The 12833-nt window shown below is 35.9% G+C and overlaps 1 long non-coding RNA gene across 1 annotated transcript; it reads left to right on the top strand.

Moving 5' to 3' along the window:
* Positions 1 to 782: 782 nt before the first annotated feature.
* Positions 783 to 11842, top strand: LOC140848222 (uncharacterized). The gene is made up of 3 exons (XR_012128784.1): positions 783 to 943; positions 4545 to 4722; positions 11529 to 11842. It is a non-coding gene; the product is annotated as an uncharacterized lncRNA (long non-coding RNA).
* The last annotated feature ends 991 nt before the right edge of the window (positions 11843 to 12833 follow it).

The following is a 12833-nucleotide window of genomic DNA, read 5'->3' on the forward strand; positions in this document are numbered from 1 at the left end:
AAAACAAGAACAAAACAAAACAAAGAAAACAAAAAAACAAGATGAGAATTTAAATTTTTAAAAAATGAGAGGGAAAGATGTGGCAAATAGGAAGAGTTAATAAAAGGAAATAAAATAATGTTGGTCTAAAGTGTTTCCATAATAACTACATTAGCTAAGAAAGTCAGAATGAAGGGTTGATGATAAGAAAATATATTTGTTTTATGTGAGAGAATGGACGACAGGGAGACTTCTCTGGGAAACTTTGTGTTGTTATTGTTTACTAAATTGTAGGTTTGTCAGAACTCTAGAAAACTAAAGGAAAACAATTATCCATAATTCTACTACTCGGAATAGCTTTTTATTATTTTTGATTTTTATTCCAGAGTTTTTTCAAGGATTTCACAAGATATTTTTCCTTGAGTGCAAAATCTCATTGATTATAAGAATTGCATTAATTTAATAATAGATTTTCAGAAACTGAAATTAAAAAGAATGCTTTAAATGTATGCAAATGGAAAGATACATTGAATGAAGCTGTGTGGTAGTTGTGATCATAATTCATATGTACATTTGAATCCTCTCCTGTTCAATTAGCACTTACAGAATAATAATTTTTCATGTTAAGATAAACTCATAATGGAGCTTATTCTAACAGCTGTTCATAATTCTACCTTGTGGATTTATTGTATTTATTTAAACTATTGTTGGCATATAGTTTGATTCCAACTGTAAACTCTTCAGTGAATATTTTTGTGATGAATCATTTTTCTATTTCAGATTATTCTCTCAAAATGGATTCGTGGAAGTTGAATAATTAAGTTGAAGACAAAAAAATATTTACAATATTTGATGTCCATTGTTAAATAGCTTCCAGAAGAATTTCTATGAGTTCTATAACAATGTCTGACACTCTGGAGGGAAGGCCCAAGAACAAGTTCCAAGTGAATCCTGTGAAATCAAAGTAAGTCAAGGGAAAGGGCAGGTTGGAAGAAAGGCATTTATTTCCTACAGCTTGCTTGTGTCCGCTAGCCAGTGCTCACTCTTTACGACCCCTCTGGCCATGGCACACACTTTTCTCTCTATCCCTGCCCTTTCTGGCAGGAACTCCATAGGCATGTCCCTGGTGATTGGCGGGCACAAGACCAATTAGGTACCAGGAACAGAGGGAAGGAGAGAATGGCTGTTTTCTCTCCACCTTCTGCCCTGGATTGACTGGAAGCTCTACTATAGTAAACATTCATTGGTATGTAAATGAACTAAGGCCAGGCAAGAAGTTCTGGAAGTTCTGGGTGAAAACTTTTATTTATTCTACGACATCTAATAGGAGATGTTTTTGTGTGTCAATTTGTTTCTAAATTGTGTAGGGATCTGCTAGCAAGACATGATGTGAAGGTGCTGCAAACTCTTTTGTAGCTGAAAGGGAGTATACTCAGAAGAGCCATAGTTAAGTCCTAGTGAACATCACTTAACATTTTTAGTTTTTTTATTTGTAACATAGAAGTAAAAAAATTTTTTTTTCCTTGCTTGGTTTACAGAGTACTGCACTAATCAAATACTTGAAAGGATTTTGGAAAATGCAAAGTACTATGATTAATAATTCAAATAAAACCATGGGGCTTTATAAAATAGTATAGTATAGTACAGTATAGTATAGTATAGATAGTAATCCAGCAATCTCTGGGAATTGGAGATTTTGTATGTTAGATTTAAACCAACAGAGATATTTGATTTATTTTGGATTGTGTCAGGAAAAAAATAGATCTTGTTGCTTGAGAACTCTAGGCTGATTCCATTTTCTTGCATAATGAAGAATTTTATCTTTAATCTCTAGAAAAATAATTCACTCTTATCTATAATATGACACTATTTTAGCAATTCCAGTAGATGGCAAACCAGCTTATATTTGTACTGGGAAATCTAGTTGCATAATAGTTGTGGAGAGGGAAAGTTGAGGTTATCCAACTGCCAGGAACTTCTAATATTTTTTGAAAAAGAAAAAAATTCTCGCTAGTATATGTGAAAGCCAAAGACAAGCTATACAACTCAGGTTATAAAAATGATTGAGCCTACTGATTGGTAAGAGGAAATGTTTTACCTGGAAGAAGGAAAGGCAGGTTAGTGTCATCCATTTAAATTATGTGTCGTGTCCTATTTCTCAAATTACTAAAAAACAAATAATGATAGAGAAATAGGTTGGTTTCCGAGACCCAGACCAAAATAGCAAAGGGAAGGATGAGGGTGCATAACTGAGGCTAGTGGGAATAAATCCTCAGTCTGAAGAGAATGAGAAGGTGGGGAGAAAGGGTCTAAGTGGTGTGGGGGTAACAAGAGTGAGGATGAAAGCAAATAAAGTACCTGAGTTGACGCAGGAGGGGCAACAAGAACACAGCAGGGAGAAGTTCTTGCTGGAGAAGGAGACACAGGCTGTTGAGTCTGGAGAAATGGTATTGTCTGCAGTCCAACAGGGGAAGAAAGCAGATGTGGTAGAGAGCATCTGGAGACTAATAGAAGAAAAGGGCCAATGCAATAGGAATACTAGGAAGCAGACAGGATAAACCAAGAGAATAGAGGAAACACAGAACTCAATTAGGTATAACATAAAGTTCATGATTTCGGGATGGTGAGCATATCATAAAAAATCAAAAGGCTGGATATTTAATTATTTAACTTTGAGAGGAAAAAAGTAGGTGGAGTTAAGACAAGGAAACTAAGGCAAGAAAATAGCAGAATATAAAGAAGAAAACTTGTCTGTGAAGAGACAAGATTGGGGGATTTTTAATTTATTGCAAGGAAAACTAGAAGCTAGCTAGAGTTTTTATTAACACATTCTATACATATTCAAAAGATATGTACCTCCTCAATTGAGGAGGCAAGATATATATTCATGGAGGTGGATTCAAGATACAAACAGACTTATAAGTGCATAGGTAACCCTGTGGAAATTTACAGTGACATATTTCAAAAAGAAGAGGAAACAATGAAAGGAAGTATCTCTCTGCATTTAATGATGAACTATCAGGGAAACTTGGTCAAAAGGGAACCAAAGGAGAGTGAACACAGGAACTTAGAAGTCATAATCTTGATTGAATGGCCAAATGGAGTCCTAGGCATTAGGCAAAGCCTAACAAAAATTCTTTATGAGTGATAGAGCATGTGTAAGAAAGAACAAGAGGGACATTTAACTGGAGGCAAGCACAAAAGCCTGGCATGAACCTCGGAGGGAGTTTTGTGCCAGTTATTAAGGTATTGTCTCTGGGTTTCAAACCCACTGTCTCTACTCAGCTGCGGTGCTGCTTTGCCAGCTGTTACCTGCTGGATTCTGGCAAGGGGACACCAGAAGGGCATGCAAAGCTGGAGGAAGGAGCAGGGATGGTATCTATTTACTGTTCTGTTAGCATCCTGCCAGCAATGCTTTTCAGCCCAGAAGAGACCGCATCTTCCAAGAGCAGCATCTAAATACAATAAGTAGTTTCCACTCCTTTGCAAAATGGCCTCAGAGACACCAGCAGCAGCCTGCCAGCATGCCCTCTGCAGAAGTCTGAGGCCCAGCTTCACTGACCCTTTCTCCAAGCTTCTAGGCTGTTAAATGCCAACCTTTTCCCTTTGCTGCCCCACCCCTAGGGCTGGCCTTGTTTCCAAGTTGCTAATTTCATCATATTTGTGTACTTTTTTGACCCTTTACTAGTTAGCTTTAGACTTAGTTAATTGTTAAGCATCTAATAAGTTAATTTTGTAAAAATAAAAATTACTGAGATTAATTATTAGGAGTTCTTTGTAGTAATCAGAATATTAAATATATTAAGGATTCTGTCAGTGCCATTGGTTATAATAGATGCCACAGTCTTCACATGGTAGACAGAAAGAGAACTTTTCAACAAATAATTTTACTTAAACAGCAACAGTAACAACTTTGCATTGACAGGATATCACAAATACATTAATGAGGAAATTGAAAACTGAATGGATGAGGAAATAATAGAAACTCAAGATACTTTAGGTAAGAATAAGAGGTAAATAAGGGGAAGACATCATAGTAAATAGCATGTATAAAGGCAGTAAATATTGACATAAGCTTAATAAACTCTGGCAAGCCAAACAACTTTGATCACCTTTCCCCCAGTACAAAATATGTATAGTTTGTAAACACACAAAAATCAAACAATACAAAAGTAAAAGGAATATCAGGACAGTGTCATAGAAATTACATAAATGGTCCAACAAGCTAATTGGAGAAAGTCTGCTGATACCCTTATGAGGAAAACAGGGAGAGGTGAAATCAATAATTGTGTATCAGGTGGATATGTTCTAGGTTAAATTTCCATGGCCAAAGTTATTGATTAAAGGACCAATGACAATAAGCAGTGAAGGTGCCAGCTTTAATAACCTGTGAAGTGCTCCACAGGTTCATCCCTTGCTTTTGTCCTGTTCCACATTTTGTCTCAAATCATGATGCCAATTCTTTCTGCCAAAGGCCACTGGCAACATACCTGCATTTGAAGAAGTTGGGTTTATTACTTATTGCAGTTGCAGGAAAATGCTTATTATGGGGCATTCTGTTACAGGATTTGGCTCTTGGCTAAGCCATTTTGGAGGAGGTCGAAGGAAGTGGGGCTTTGGATGCTGTCAGTAAGCAGGGGGAATGCTGACTGGGCACCCGGATCCAACTCACCTATAGAGAGAGCGGACTAGAGCGAAGATAAAGCTGTAATTGTTTTTTTAAAAAAGTAGCACTCATGTTTGGTAAGTGGTTTGGGGACTAAAAGTTTGGTATTTTGTGTGTTACAGAATGACCTTCTTTGTCTCATTTTATCATCATCTCAGAGTGACCTTGTTTGATGCTGCTGTTCTGTGAGATGGTCTTTATGTTCCGTAAGAGAACAGCGTGGCTTAGTTGTGATCATCAGACAGAATGTCAGAGGGCTCTGTCCTCTTTTCAATGACTTATTTAGATAAGTACTTCAAAGGAAACAATCAAATTGGTAGATGACATCAAGTTGAAAAAAAAAAGTCATGTGGGCTCTAGAGATAAAATGTATGTTAGAGATCACAAAATACAAATTGGCTATTTAAAAATCATACAAAGACCTAGGACAATTAATGACTTATCCTATTGTTTGGGTAATTACAAATTAAAAATAAGGGATTTATTCTCCCTGTTGAGAAATAAGTGAAGAGACTTTCCCTCTCCTTTTCTTAGAGATTTACTTTAGAAAACTTGTAAGACCTTTCTCTGTCTTTTTGAAATATATGTGAATCTTTGGAGAACCTAAATAAGCCTCTTGCCAGCTTTATGACCCAGGACTGTCTTTCTCAAGGATCTGGGAGCAATCTCTCAGAAATGTAATTATCAGAGAAAATCTATTTCCCAGTTTCTGTGGGAGGCTAAAGAAGCACACATCCCAGATCAAGTCATGGAAACACTTCCTGTGACACAGGCATGAGAAGTTTGTTTTTCCTCTGCATTAAGTCAGTCAGCTAACATAGATAGACACCCCGATTACCAGGTGAATTTAAGATGAAATATGTATGACAAAAAGTGCTGTCAGGTCCTCTTTTTTAAGGACTAGTTCAGGTCTGTCTTGAGAATGTATGTGTGATGGGTTGTATCTGCTTGGCTACATAAAAAGGTAAGGTTTCTTTCTGACTTGGCACTGTCTGTAGCAGGTTGCCTTTGATACCACATTCTGGTTTAACACTTCAATATTATTCAATAAAAAAATTTATTCAATAATAAAATTGTTTTCTTTCTCTTTGGCTCTTTGGAGAAGTTTTCTGGGTTGGGGGGATATTTTGTTTTTATTTATATTTACCCAACATAATGTCACAGGGCAGTAGTAAAGATGAAGCAGTTACACAGTCAACAGATTCCCAGTTCAGTTCTTTTTAGGAAATCATTTTGCTACTAACCGAAGGACACCTATTTAGATGTATGTGGTCACCATTTTGAGTATTGAAACTGGGGATATTGATAAGGTTAAGTATAAAGATCACTCTTTGGTTCAAAGGAGATAATGACTTTATTAGTTTACAAATGCATTTAAATGTGTCAAATAGTAAGGAGAAAATGGATTCAAAGTTCTGAGATACATCCCTAGTTCTTACTTATCTTATAACTAGAAGTTTGTATCTTTGACCACCTTCCTTCAATTCCCCCTCCCCCTATCCTCTGCCTCAAACAACCACAAGTCGTCTTTTTATATTTCTATTTTTTTTTTAGATTTCATATATAAATGAGATCATACAGTGTTTGTCTTTCTTTGACTTATTTCATGTAGCACAGTGATTTCAGGGTCCACCCATGTTGTGGTAAATGGCAGGGTTTCCCCATTTTTTTATGGCTGACTAATCTTCTTTTATCTCTCTCTCTCTCTCTCCACACCTGTATCTGTATCTGTGTATCTCACAACTTCTTTATCCATTCATTTGTCAGTGAACACTTAGGTAATTTGCGTGTCTTGGCTGTTGTAAATAAAGCTGCTGTGAACATGAGGGCACAGATATCTTTTGGACATGGTCTTTTAATTCCCTTTGGATATAGTCCCAGAAGCCGAATTGTTATTGGTAGTTCTATTTTCAAGTTTTTGAGGATCCTCCATTCTGTTTTCCATAGTGGCTGCACCAACTTACAATCCCACCAACAGCGCACTAGGGTAATTTACAGCATGATGACTATTATTAACACTGGTCTATGATATAGAGGCAAATTTAGAGAGTAAATCCTAGAGTTCTCATCACAAAGAAAGTATTTTTTTCTTTCCTTCTGTCTTTTCTTCTTATTGTATGTAAATGAGATTATTGGGTAACTGAACTTATTTTGTTAATTATTATACAATATATGTAAATCACACCATCATGCTGTACACCTTAAATGCCTACCGTGTATGTCAGTTCTTTCTCAATAAAATTGGAAAAAAAGTTATGGGATAAGATATAAGATCAGTGCCTTTTTCCCATTGGAGTAGTAATGAGCAGAACGGTTCTAGAAATAGGGCAAAATTTAGGGGTACTTCACCTCAATTCACAATCTTCTATCTTTCTTCTTGAGGCGGCATCTAAATTACGAGATGTTCATGAACTTTTGTAGCATAGTCTACATGGGTTGATGGATGGGGAGTGACTCAGAGGGGGATTCTGGTTGTTGTAGCTGTTAGTGTGCCTCACTGTCATTCACTCAGATGTGGGCTGTCCGTGTGAATCTTGGGCACCGTGAGTCGTTGTTGCTGGCATCGGCAGGGACGTTTGCATCCCCAGCTGTTCTCCAGTCAGATGATAACTGATGCCTCCACTGAGGAACCCCATCTTTCCTATTACAAGACAAAACCTTTATGGTAACTGGTTCTACCTCTTCCCACTCATTTTTGAGAACTTCTTGGGAGTATCAAAAAATTATATCTTGCAGCCAAAATGTGAAGGGTCACAGACTACAAGTAAAATTTGGGAAATAACACAATGGGCAATACTTCACATTATCATTTCATGGCAACTTTTCTAATCTGTCTGAGGCAATCTATGAATTCTGAGGAAAAAAAATGAAGGCAGGATAATGTATATAATTCAGATGGTGCAGTGTTGCCTAGGTGGGGAATATTCAAATATTCCAGGCCAAGTTACTCCTGGTTTTTTGAGTTTTAACTGATTAGTTCATTAACCCTGAGTCTTTTTTTAGTGGGCTTTCCTAGTTTTATTCTCTTTCCACTCCGCTTGTATCTATTTCTCTGTCTAACAGATGAATAAAGTATATATTCCTACAGTTAACCAATTAATTTTGATTTGACAGTTATTTAAAAATAATTGCAATAAGGTCTCTCAATTTTTTTCTAAAAAAGGAAAGTCACTCACCTACTTAATGGCAGATGAACTTTACACATGATAAAACCTGTCCTACAAACTACACTGTTTGAATTCTGCAACACATTCTACATGTTTAGAAAATTTGGAGGCAGAATTTCTCCTTGCTCAACTGAATACTAAAAACACTAAAGAAATCCATCTACCCCTTAAAAGAAGAGTTTGTATGAGGTTGGCCTGCAAAACTTAAAATGGACTAATTTAAGTATAAATGGAATCTTCTAAATATACATCAGTGTTGTTACATTGCAAAAAAATGAAGGTAGTCTCCAAGGGTGGGTACATTTTTTCCTATGGTATAAATAACTGTGCTTTGGAAAAAGAAAAAAAGTGAAGGAAAGACTACTATGGACTAAAATGGTAAAGGAGGACTGGAAATGTAGAACTTTGTGGGCTGAGTGGAGAGAAGCAAATAAGAATGGGGTTTTTTAGTTGCTAACATAGCACACATAGGGGTGTGCATGATGGGAAAGGAAAATAATGGGGTTTTTTTAGGACATGAGTTTGTGATGCCTCAGGGATAGCCAGGTAAAGGTCTGTAGACCTGGAGTTCATGAAAGAAGGTGTAGCTGGAGAAAAAGATTCAAGGTTTATTGTTTTCAAAAGATAGAAAAGTTGTTGGATTATTATTTAAGGTATGAATTATGAGAATCTGAGAATCTTAAATATTTACAGGCTTCTAGGTCAAAATGAGGTATGAGATAAAAAAGCTACCTCCAAAATACACACTGGTTTTCCAAACTAAATTTAAGTAAAAGGAAAACAGAGAATTAAAAATGCAAGATATGTGAATAATGTGAAACCAACTGAACACAGTAGGTGATCATTTTCACTGACATTACTCTGAGGATCACTGTAGGCAAAGTTGTGACCACTATCTTGGCATTTCATCTCCAACTTTGTGGTCAAAATCTCTCCAGTATGTAATCACCCTCATGTGCTCTGTGCCTTTAGATTGCACCCAGCCTCTTCCCTTTCCATGCTTCCTTACCCCAAAGAGTCCCCAAGATTTCAGTTTTTTCCTTGTTAGCCCCTCTGCCTCTGTTTTTTTCCATGAAAGCCTCATTGTCTTATCTTCCTTTTCTGTTCTTCTTCCCTAAGCATTAGCTTAATCATTTTATGCATGATGTACTCAAAACTAATGAACACTATTGAGATTATATCAGTCTTTTTCTCCCCAAGGGACACATGTACACTTTTGTTCTAAATGCATGATTGCAATTTTAGACACCACAGGGGATGAGGAAATTGGTTGGGACAAAGATAACTCTTGTGTTCAAGCTCTACAAAAAACGCACTCTTTAATTTATTGTAAAGGCAGTTAAACTGGCATATTTGATGGATTATAAAAATTATGTAATTTTAGGAAATTTTGTGAATAACAGGAACATAAGAAAGAAACCAAGGCTGACTGGGAATAAGAACTGATAGCATTTCTATGCCTCTTCTTTATGTATATTTGTTTTCAGTGTCAATGCCACCATCCTTAACTCCTAACCATTTTCTCTCTGTCATCATTATTGACAAAATTGATTTAGTGCCTGTATTTGCCAGTACTGGGTTAATGCCTTACATGGAGTAACTCACTTAATTCTCAAAACAACTTGTGCTGTAGATATTATTCTCTCTATTTTGCAGAGGAGAAATTGAGACTTTGAGAAGTTAGGGAACTTACCCAAAGACAAACAGCTAGTAATGGAGGAAGCAGGTTATAAACCTGGGCAACCTGAGTCATCAACTCTATTCCTGAAATTATGCTGTATTAAATTACATGCTGTTTAAAGTCTTGAAAGGGCTCTTCTAATAAACAGGTTTGTCTCTTAGTACATTTGTGCTGTTTTCCTTTTAGTCAAGACGTTTTAACTTGTTTCTTTTGAATGGCTAGTTATGGTGAGGTTGGTTTGCTAAGATTCTTTGGGCCTTAATTACTTCATAATTAGAGGAACCCTTTTATCCATCCTTTATTTGGAAAAGTTTTATTTTTGTCACTCATACTTTTGTTCTTTGCCTGGTACTAGGCAGTAGTGTAATTAGTAACCACAACTAATTACAGATTACTTTTAGAATGAGAATGTGCCCGTAATTGACCTATAATGTCTTGAGCTGGGTAGTAAAGTCTGCAATAATATTTTCCAGGTACAAAATACAGTAAAGAAGAAATTTAAGACTTTCAGAAAATGCCATACAAATCATATATAGTCTGGGAACCACATAGATTCAACTAAATCAATAAATAATGGTACTGTTTCTAAATTTTTAAAATCCAGATAGTCTTTTTCATGTTCTCTGGGGTTAAAATTGCCAGATTTAGCAAATAAAAATACAGGATACCAAGTAAAATTAAAATTTTAAGTAAATGACAGTAACATTTTTTCTTGTATAAGTATGTCCCAAATAGTACATGGGACATACTTCTGCTTAAAATTTTTTTTTTACCAGAATTCAAACTTAGTGGAGCATCTGGTATTTTACCTGATGAATCTATTTGGTGCATCTTCTCAGTCTCAGACAAATATTGTTCAATCACTTTGGTGATTTTAGAGCCTTCTTTTTGAGACAAATAATGTCCTTTACCCAATCTATCCTCTAACTTCTCACAGGTTGGAGCTGGGCAGAATTCCATTCTTGCCCCAAATTATGAGGTGGTTTCCTATTGACTCCTATTGAATAACCATCTTGTAAGTCACACATGTGATTCTCTTGGACAACAACACAGGTGCACTGACCAAGGAGCTCAAGCATGTAACCAAGACAATATTTAAAAAGACACTTTAAGGGTAATGCTCCACTCTTTTTGGAGATTCTGATGTGGCCTCCCATAAGCAGGGTATGTGTGAGAAATACACTTACTGGTCCAAACTCAGTAAGTGGACACGGAGACAAATAGAACAGTGGAGAGGGTTTAATGGCAGTCTTGCAAGATTGGGTGTCTACTAAGCAGGCACACCCAGGGTAGCTGGAGCAAATAATTTACTACCTAGCACACGAGTCCTTTCCATGGTTCCCCATTGACTGAGTACTACAGGGTTTACAATCTTTCCTGGATGTTGCCTAAGCAAGTTATATCCATATTAGGCTTTCCTTTACATTTGTGTTGATTTTATTGGCTGGTTTAAAACTTCTTTCTTTTCCCAGATAGGCACAGCCCTGTTCCTTATCAATTCCCCCCCACCAACCCCCACTCCCAGCCTGAGCAACTTCCTGGCGTGTATTTCACCACATGACCTTTTGTCAATACCTTACTGTTAAAACGTTTAAACCTTCTAGTGGGAATAAATCACATTTAGGTCTTATGCTTTTCCTAACAGTATGGAAGTTGTGAGAGGTGGACTGGAAACTCCTTCAGTGCACATATTTTATGTCTTGTATTTTAATGGTATCTTATGTATCTACCCTCATTTATCTTTAATTTTTTACTCATTATCTTACTTTATGCTATGTTGATTTTCATATAAATTTGTAAGATGCCTTAAGTCATATTTGGCACTATGTGCCTCCCAGTGTGGTATAATATGAAGTATACAGCACTGCTAGGACATATTATTGCCCCCCAAAAGTTGAATGTAATTAAGTCTTTGAGCTAACTTCCACTTGCAGGATATATTGGCACTAAAAAGAAATGTATTAAAAAACAACTTTGTAGCTAAACTTTAATGATTACTTTCTAATGCATACATCTTATATTTATTCTCCTGTAGAGTCTGCTTGACTTGAATCTTGTCTGGCCTTGAGACTTGCTTTTTAATCAGCAGAATGCTTTGGAAGTCACACTGTGTGACATCCGAGAAGAATTTGCTCTTGAAACATTTTTTTGGTGTGTTTCCTCTTGGAATCCAGCTTCCATGCAGTAAGAAGCTCAAGCTCCTTGAAGATGCCACTGATCAATCTTTGTGTTGACAGCTGCACTGAGTTCCAAGCTGAGAGGCTGCACTGACTTCCAGGCATATGGAACCAAGCTGGACATTTCTAGTCAAGGCAACTGATTCTTTCAGGCCTGGCCATCATCTCTTGAAACTACACGAGAAACAAGTAACTACGTCAGAACTGAGCCTGGTTAACCCAGAGCCTGGAGTAAATAGATCTATGTTGTTTTAAATTTGATGGTTGTTAGTTATTCAGTTATATGTCAGTGGGACATACCATAAGGAAGCAGACAGACAAACCCAGGATGTAGGATATTCTGCAGGACAAGTGACCCAGTTTTTTCACAGATTAATAGCAGAAAAGAAGAAAAAAAAGGAAGAAATGTGCTCAGTTTTAAACTAAAAGTGTTTTCAGAGACATAACATCCAAATACCATATGTAGATGTTGTTTAGATCCTAATCACACAAATGTAAAAAAATATTTTTGAGGCAAGGTGGGAAATTTGAATAAATTCATAGCTCTTGATAATTCTATTAGGAGTTAAGGTGACATATGATAAAGGCCCATTCTTTTTACAGTTGTATATACAATTTATGTGGGAGTCAAATGATGATATCTGCCATTTGCTTTTAAATTACTCAGCAATAACAGAAATAAAGGTAGAAAGATAAATGAAGTAAAATGCAAAATCTTGATAATTTTTCATTCTAGTGAAGGGCATATGGAATCCTTTGTAGTAACTTTTCAACTTCCATGTCTACTCAGAATTTTTCATAATTGAAAAATAAATAAAAATAATTTCTAGAGCAATACAAAATATAAGAACAAATATAATATGCATGTTATTCATTTATTCATATAAACATGAATTATGAACATATCCATATAAAGACACAAATAGATAAATTATCCAGAAAATAAGAATTATGTATCATTTTATAGGTGAGATTATGGGTGATTTATATATCAAATTAATATTAATTTTCAATGAAATATGCTGGTGATATAAAAAAGATATATAAAATATTTTGTAAATAACTCTTACTTTCTTATTCAATATGTTCAGAATGAAATTTAAGATTTAAGCAAAACCTTTATTTTTTCTTGATGTTATTTCCTACCCAACCCCACTCTTTTA

The sequence above is a fragment of the Manis javanica genome, chromosome 3, assembly GCF_040802235.1.
Source record: "Manis javanica isolate MJ-LG chromosome 3, MJ_LKY, whole genome shotgun sequence".
Taxonomy (NCBI): domain Eukaryota; kingdom Metazoa; phylum Chordata; class Mammalia; order Pholidota; family Manidae; genus Manis; species Manis javanica.